We start from the raw sequence: 8,527 nt of genomic DNA, 5'->3' as shown, positions 1-8,527 counted from the left end.
TCCAATTTCTGGCAAATCTGGTAATAAATACAGTTTATAGAAGCCCAAGAATAAAAATCGGGCGATCGGTCTATATGGCGGCTATACCAAAACATGGACCAATACAAACCATTTTCGACACACCTCTTTATGGTCCTACAATATCTCTAGATTTTCAATTTCAGGCATATCGGGTAAGAAATACAGTTTATAGAAGCCCAAGAATATAAATCGGGTGATCGGTCTATATGACGGCTATACCAAAACATGGACCGATACAGACCATTTTCGACACACCTCTTTATGGTCCTAAAATATCTCTAGATTTTCAATTTCAGGCAAGTCGGATAGAAAATACAGTTTCTAGACGACCAAGAAGCAAAATCGGGAGATCGGTCTATATGGGGGCTATACCAAAACATGGACCGATGGGCACCATTTTTGCCACACCTTTTTATGGTCCTCAAGTACCTCTAGATTTTCACTTTCTGGCCAGTTGTATAAAAACTACGGTTTTTATAAGCCCAAGACCCCAAATCGGGAAGTCGGTTTATATGGGGACTATATGAAAACTTGGACCGATATAGCTCAACTTGGACCGATATAGCCCAACTTCGAACTTGTCCTGCCTGCAAACAAAAAACGAATCTGTGTCAAATTTCAGGACCATAGCGCCATTATTGAAGGCTGTAGCGTGATTACAATAGACAGACAGACGGACATGCTTATATCGTCTTAGAATTTCTCCCTGATCAAGAATATATATACTTTATATAGTCGGAAATCGATATTTCTATGTGTTACACACGGAATGACAAACTTATATACCCACCACCATTCTATGGTGGTAGGTATAAAAAATGTACACAAGCCAGGCCAGTCAACTTATATAGCTCCTATCTAAATCGAACTACCGAATTGACACATTGATGCATTATAAAGGCAAAATTTGGTACCATTGGATCAAAAGTCGGTATCTGACTTTCTAAAGCCTCTTTTTTTGCCTTTCGCCCTAATGATGACGCTATTCTGGTGGAATTATTAAACTGATGCTAAATCTAACGGTTTTTATACCCTCCACCATAGGATGGAAGTATATTAACTTTGTCATTCCGTTTGTAACACATCGAAATATTGCTCTAAGACCCCATAAAGTATATATATTCTGGGTCGTGGTGAAATTCGGATCGATCGGTCGATCTGAGCATGTCCGTCCGTCCATCCGATTGCTCTAACAGAAGCAAAATTCATCCGATCCGGCTGAAATTTTGTACATGGTGTAAGTATATGGTCTCTAACAACCATGCAAAAATTGGTCCACATTTTGGTCTATAATTACATATAGCCCCCATATAAACCGATCCCCCGATTTGGCTTTCGGAGCCTCTAAGAGAAGCAACTTTCATCCGATCCGGCTGAAATTTGGTACGTGGTGTTAGTATATGGTCGCTAATGACCATGCCAAAATTGGTCCACATCGGTCCATAATTATATATGGCCCCCATATAAACCGATCACCAGATGTGACCTCCGGAGCCCCTTGGACGACCAAAATTCATCTGATTCAGTTGAATTTTGGTACGTGGTGTTAATATATGGCCCCTTGGAAGAGCAAAATTCATCCGATTCGATTGAAATTTGGTACGTGATGTTAGCATATGGTATCCAACAACCATGCAGGAATTGGTTCATATCAGCCCATAATTATATATAGCCCCTATATAAACCGATCCCCAGATTTGACCTCGGGTGCCTTTTGGAGCAGCAAAATTCATCCGATCTGGTTGAAATTTGGTACGTCGTAGTAGTATATGATATTTAACAACCATACCAAAAGTGGTCCATATCAGTCCATAATCACATATAGCCCCCATATAAACCGATTCCGAGATTTGGTTTTGGAGCCTCTCGGAGGAGCAAATTTCATCCGAGTCAGTTGAAATTTGGTACATTGTGCTAGTATATGGCCGTTAACAACCATGCCTAACTAGGTTCATATCGGTCTATAGTTATATATAGCCCTCAGATAAATCGATACCAAATCACACAAAAATTGGTCCATATCAAGTTCATAATTCTATATAGCCCCGATATAAGCGACCCCCATATTTCAATTCTGGCTCTCTACGTACCGTGCAAAAGTCCATGTCGATTCGTAATTATTTGTAGACTTACCTATACATAACTTTTTTGTCTAATATATACCACGTATGGAATAACTCACAATTTAGAAAACGAAGTTAAGAAGTTTTAAGATACCACAACCCAAGTAATTCGATTGTGGATGACAGTCTTTCGTAGAAGTTTCTACGCAATCCATGGTGGAGGGTACATTAGATTCGGCCTGGCCGAACTTACGGCCGTATATACTTGTTTATTTTCAAATTTTAAAGAAATTTTCCTCAGCCCAATGAATTTTTATACCCACCACCAAGGAATGATGACGGGGGTATAATAAGTTTGTCATTCCGTTTGTAACACATCGAAATATCGATTTCCGGCTATATAAAGTATATTTATTCTTGATCAGGGAGAAATTCTAAGACGATATAAGCATGTCCGCCTGTCTATCGATCTGTCTGTTGTAATCATAATGGGGCTATGGTCCTGAAATTTGGCACAGATTCGTTTTTTTGTTTGCAGGCAGGTCAAGTTCGAAGATGGGCTATATCGGTCCAAGTTTTCATATAGTCCCCATATAAACCGACCTCTCTATTTGGGGCCTTGGGCTTATAAAAACCGTAGTTTTTATCCAATTTGCCTGAAATTGGAAATCTATACTATTTTAGGACCATAAAAAGGTGTGGCAAAAATGGGGCGTATCGGCCCATCTTTTGGTATAGCCTCCACCTAGACCGATCTCCCGATTTTATCTCTTGGGCTTCTAGAAACTGTATTTGCTTTCCGAGTTGCTTGAAATTTGAAATTTAGAGGTATTCTAGAACCATAAAAAGGTGTGCTATAAATCGTGCCTTTCGGTCCATGTTTCGATATAGACCCATATAGACCAATCTCCAGATTATTCTTCTTGGGCTTCTAGAAACTGTATGTACTATCCGATTTACCTGAAATTTGAAATCTAGAGATATTTTAGTACCAAAAGTTGATGTAGCGTAAATGGCTCATATTGGTCTATTTTTTGGTATAGTCCCCATATAGACCGATCTCCCGATTTTATTTCTTGTGCGTCCAGAAACTGTATATACTGTCCCATTTGCCTGAAATTTAAAATCTAGAGGTATTATGGGACCACAAATAGGTGTGTCGCAAATGGGGTGTATGGGTCGATGTTTTGGTGTAGCCATCATATAGACCGATCTCCCGACCTTACGTCTTAGGCTTCTAAAATCCGTAATTTTTATCCAATTTGCCTGAAATTGGAACTCTAGAGGTATTTTAGGACCATCAAAAGGTGTGCCGAAAATGGTCCGTATCTGTCCATGTTTGGGTATAGCCCCCATATAGACTTATCTCTCGACTATATTCTTGGGCTTCTAGAATTCGAAGTTTTTACCCAATTTGTCTGAAATTGGAATTCTAGAGGTATTTGAGGATCATTAAGAGATGTGTCGAAAATGGTAAGTATTGGTCCATGTTTTGGTATAGCCCCTATAAGACCTACCTCCCGAATTTATTTCTAGGACTTCTAGAATCCGGCTGACCACAAATAGGCCAGCCGAATATGGTGTGTGTCGAACCATGTTTTGGCTCGACACACGCCATATAACGATCTCCCGATTTAACTCCTTGGGCTTATAGAAACTAGAGGTTTGCACGTGAGTAATATTGTGCTCACGACGGAGAAATCATATTCACACACACTCACGCACGATATTTTTTGGTAGGTCTCACGGTCACGCACGCTCACGAAAAGAAAATTTATACTCACGCACACTCACGCACGAAAATCTTTTAAATATCATGACTCACGAAAAATATCGTTACTCACGAAAAATGTCGTGACTCACGAATAATTTTATGAGTGATTTACCTTTAGAAACTGACTGAAAACATGAGTATGGTTAAAGTTGAGTGTGTTATAAAACTCTTACCACCTAGGATTTCACTAAAATTATAAACGAATTCAAATCGTAAGCAATTTAGGTTCGTAAGCGGGATTATTTTCGTGAGCGTGTTTTTCCGAAATTCGTTACTCACGAAGATATTATTTTCGTGACTCACGATTATGCACGACATTTGGTTGGTTAATCACGCTCACGCTCACGCACACTCACGCCGTTGCCATCAGCGTGACTCCCGACTCACGCGTGAGTCACGAAAATGTTCGTGAGTCACGATAATTTCGTGTCACGTGCACACCTCTAATATAAACCGTAGTTTTTATCCGATTTGCTCGAAAATGTAAATATACTGGTATTGTAGACCCTCAAAAATTTGTATCGTATTTATTTTTACCTGTCCATGTGGCAAGGCATCGATATAGACCGATTTCTCTTCTTGACGGTACACTCAAAGAAAAAATATTTTCCTCCGGAATGAAATTTTAGACAAACGAAATTCCCCTTTCGTATAAAGTATTTTCGTTTCGATTAGATTAGAGCAAATAATTCGAATTTTTGATAAGCGATTCAACGATTGTCTCTAAAATTTGTGTCAAAAGGACATTACTACTCGGATTTTACTACTCGCAATCATTTAAATAATGGCGGTAAAAATCTACAGATTTAAGGTTTCAAATCAAGACGTTATTTCATCATTTGCACGATATGCACGATTTCTCTAAAACTCAAACAGAAAGGGTTCTTCTAAATCCAAAATCTGATCTAGTCTTCATAGGTAGAATCTTTAAATTTATCTTCGGGAAGCGTACTGGATCAATTGATTAGCTGGGGAGAATATTTGTCATCAAACCCCCTGAAATTCTATATATTATCAACTAACGCGCTACGACGAAGAGTTTTCAAACTAAACTATTATATTTGATTCATGGTGGTGGATATTTAAGATTCGGCCCGGCCGAACTTACTGCTGTATATGCTTGTTTTATTTTAAGTATGTATCAAAAATTTTATTTTAAGTATGCCTTAAAAATAATCTCAATGCTAACAAAAGATTTAAGAGAAGGATCTATAATTCGAAAATTGTTTATTCGAATTTTGGCATGAAAATCTAAAAAAGTCGAAATCGACTTTTTCATGATGGATGCACTTTTTTTAGGGTGAAGGTTGGGTATACAGGGTGATGCGGTCAAAATTTGGTCAAGGGAAAACGCGTGTAAATCGGTGAAATCGTTTATTTAAAAAATCAATTTAAATTTCTTTTTCGAGTTCAATTAGTATAAAATTCAGGGAAAATATTCAGTTAGGCTTTCGCTTTTCCAAATCCGAATTGCCGGGCCTCACGCTTGACACCTGCCATCAGATTTTGTACAGCCACCTTGTCCACCTTCTTCGCCGCAGAAAGCCAGTTTGACTTGAACTGCTGCTCGTCCTTAGCAGTTTTTTGGCCTTCTTTAGGTTCCGCTTGACAATAGCCCAGTATTTCTCAATTGGGCGGAGCTCTGGCGTGTTGGGAGGGTTCTTGTCCTTGGGAACCACCTGCACGTTGTTGGCGGCGTACCACTCCATGGCCTTTTTACCGTAATGGCAAGATGCCAAATCCGGCCAAAACAGTACGGAACAACCGTGTTTCTTCAGGAAAGGCAGCAGACGTTTATTCAAACACTCTTTCACGTAAATTTCTTGGTTGGCAGTCCCGGAAGCTATGAAAATGCTGATTTTCAAGCCACAGGTACAGATGGCTCGCCAAACCAGATATTTCTTTGCGAACTTTGACAGTTTTATGTGCTTGAAAATATCTGCTACCTTTCCCCTTCCTTTTGCCGTATAAAACTCCTGTCCCGGAAGCTGCTTGTAGTCGGCTTTGACGTAGGTTTCGTCGTCCATTACCACGCAGTCAAACTTCGTCAGCATCGTCGTGTACAGCCTCCGGGATCGCGCTTTGGCCGTCGTAGTTTGTTTATCATCGCGATTTGGAGTCACTACCTTCTTGTAAGTCGATAGTCCAGCTCGTTTTTTGGATCGATGCACGGTTGTAGACGATACACCCAGCTTATTTGCGGCATCTCGGAGAGAGAGGTTAGGGTTTCGCTTGAAACTACCGGCAACTCTCTTTGTCGTCTCAGTGGCTTCCGGTTTTCGATTTCCCCCCGATCCAGACTTCCTGGCTGTCGACAAACGTTCCCCAAACACTTTAATTATTTAATTAAAGGGTGATTCTTTTGAGGTTAGGATTTTCATGCATTAGTATTTGACAGATCACGTGGGATTTCAGACATGGTGTCAAAGAGAAAGATGCTCAGTATGCTTTGACATTTCATCATGAATAGACTTACTAACGAGCAACGCTTGCAAATCATTGAATTTTATTACCAAAATCAGTGTTCGGTTCGAAATGTGTTTATCGACAAATTTTGTTCAGCGATGAGGCTCATTTCTGGTTGAATGGCTACGTAAATAAGCAAAATTGCCGCATTTGGTGTGAAGAGCAACCAGAAGCCGTTCAAGAACTGCCCATGCATCCCGAAAAATGCACTGTTTGGTGTGGTTTGTACGCTGGTGGAATCATTGGACCGTATTTTTTCAAAGATGCTGTTGGACGCAACGTTACGGTGAATGGCGATCGCTATCGTTCGATGCTAACAAACTTTTTGTTGCCAAAAATGGAAGAACTGAACTTGGTTGACATGTGGTTTCAACAAGATGGCGCTACATGCCACACAGCTCGCGATTCTATGGCCATTTTGAGGGAAAACTTCGGAGAACAATTCATCTCAAGAAATGGACCGGTAAGTTGGCCACCAAGATCATGCGATTTGACGCCTTTAGACTATTTTTTGTGGGGCTACGTCAAGTCTAAAGTCTACAGAAATAAGCCAGCAACTATTCCAGCTTTGGAAGACAACATTTCCGAAGAAATTCGGGCTATTCCGGCCGAAATGCTCGAAAAAGTTGCCCAAAATTGGACTTTCCGAATGGACCACCTAAGACGCAGCCGCGGTCAACATTTAAATGAAATTATCTTCAAAAAGTAAATGTCATGGACCAATCTAACGTTTCAAATAAAGAACCGATGAGATTTTGCAAATTTTATGCGTTTTTTTTTTAAAAAAAAGTTATCAAGCTCTTAACAAATCACCCTTTATTAAATTTTGATACGCTGCTCTTCTTGCTTGGACGGCATTTTGACAACTGAAGAGTGAATTCCAAAATCAAAATAGTGTAGAATACACACCTTCAAAATGAGGGGTGTTCAGGTTTTTTAAATGCAAAATTGAAAGAAATACGTCAAGTTTATATTGACCAAATTTTGACCGTATCACCCTTTAGTCATTACACAAAGATCCCCTACTTTGGTTTTCGATATTTTGCCGGAGAGGGCGACCTCCCTGTTGCCCGACTTGTTTTTTAAATACAACAAAAAAATTAAATTTTCTAATTTACAAATTTAGGTAATTACGACTTTTTTGTTATTTGGACAAAATTTGAGAACAGTTCCCCGATTTTCTTGAAAATTTCAACACCCAGAAAAAAGGGCCTTCGAAACTAAAGGAAAAGATGTTCACTTAGTTTAGCCATTTTATTTCAATTAGATTATACTAAAAAAGCATGCCCTGCTCCAAAGATTTTGTCTTTATGTTACTTTAAAAATTTTGGTATTGATTCCGAGCCAAAGAAGCGGAGAATACAAGTAAGGACACTTTTAAGACACAATTCTCTTTTAAATTTGGGTTTTGTGTACTTACTTCTAGGAAGCAAATTTTAATTTTTCACTTTTTCACCTTTTTTTCTTCATATGCTATCAAAGTCCTTTAAAAACGAGTTAACGGCAACTTTATTTTCCAAATTAAGACTCGACTTCCAGTAGAAATTATGCTACGTTTCAAGTAAAAAAGTCTTTAGAATAAAGTGTCCTATATTTGAAGGATTTTTTGCTTTGTAGTCAAGATGCAAAAAGACAACAAATTTAAAGATAATTTCATTAAATTTAAAGAATTTTTATGAATTTTAAAGTCATGTTGACCTTAGTCCAAAAATTTTTTCTTTCATGTTATGATACCCATTTTTAAGTGAAATCACTTAATTATAAGGACAATACGACTTCATTGAAAAGTTTATAGACAATATTTTTTTTCAGTGTATATATCTATGTAAAGAATGTTCCTAGTGACGCATATGGCCTTATCATTAAGGTGCAAAAACAATTCCCATGTGAAATCGATTTTGAATATTGAAAAATACACGCACACAATTTTCAAAATTCAAATGTTCACAAAATTTAAATCTTATAACACCTTCGTGCTGAGTTTGCCCCAAAGGAGTTCGTTTTTAATAACACCAGACATCAGTACACCAAGGTAAACAAAATATTGCCAAATAAGGTTCAAAGTTGAGAAGGAGGGGGAGGAGAAACTGTAAAGCCATTGATTTATTGGCCATAACTGTAGACTATTGTCGATATTTGCTGGACCAATGTAAATAGCTGAGTAAACAAATTAAAGTTATACCATCCGCCGCCGCCAAAAAAA

Source organism: Haematobia irritans, chromosome 1, assembly GCF_050003625.1.
Source record: "Haematobia irritans isolate KBUSLIRL chromosome 1, ASM5000362v1, whole genome shotgun sequence".
Classification (NCBI taxonomy): domain Eukaryota; kingdom Metazoa; phylum Arthropoda; class Insecta; order Diptera; family Muscidae; genus Haematobia; species Haematobia irritans.
This window is presented reverse-complemented; position numbering follows the sequence as displayed.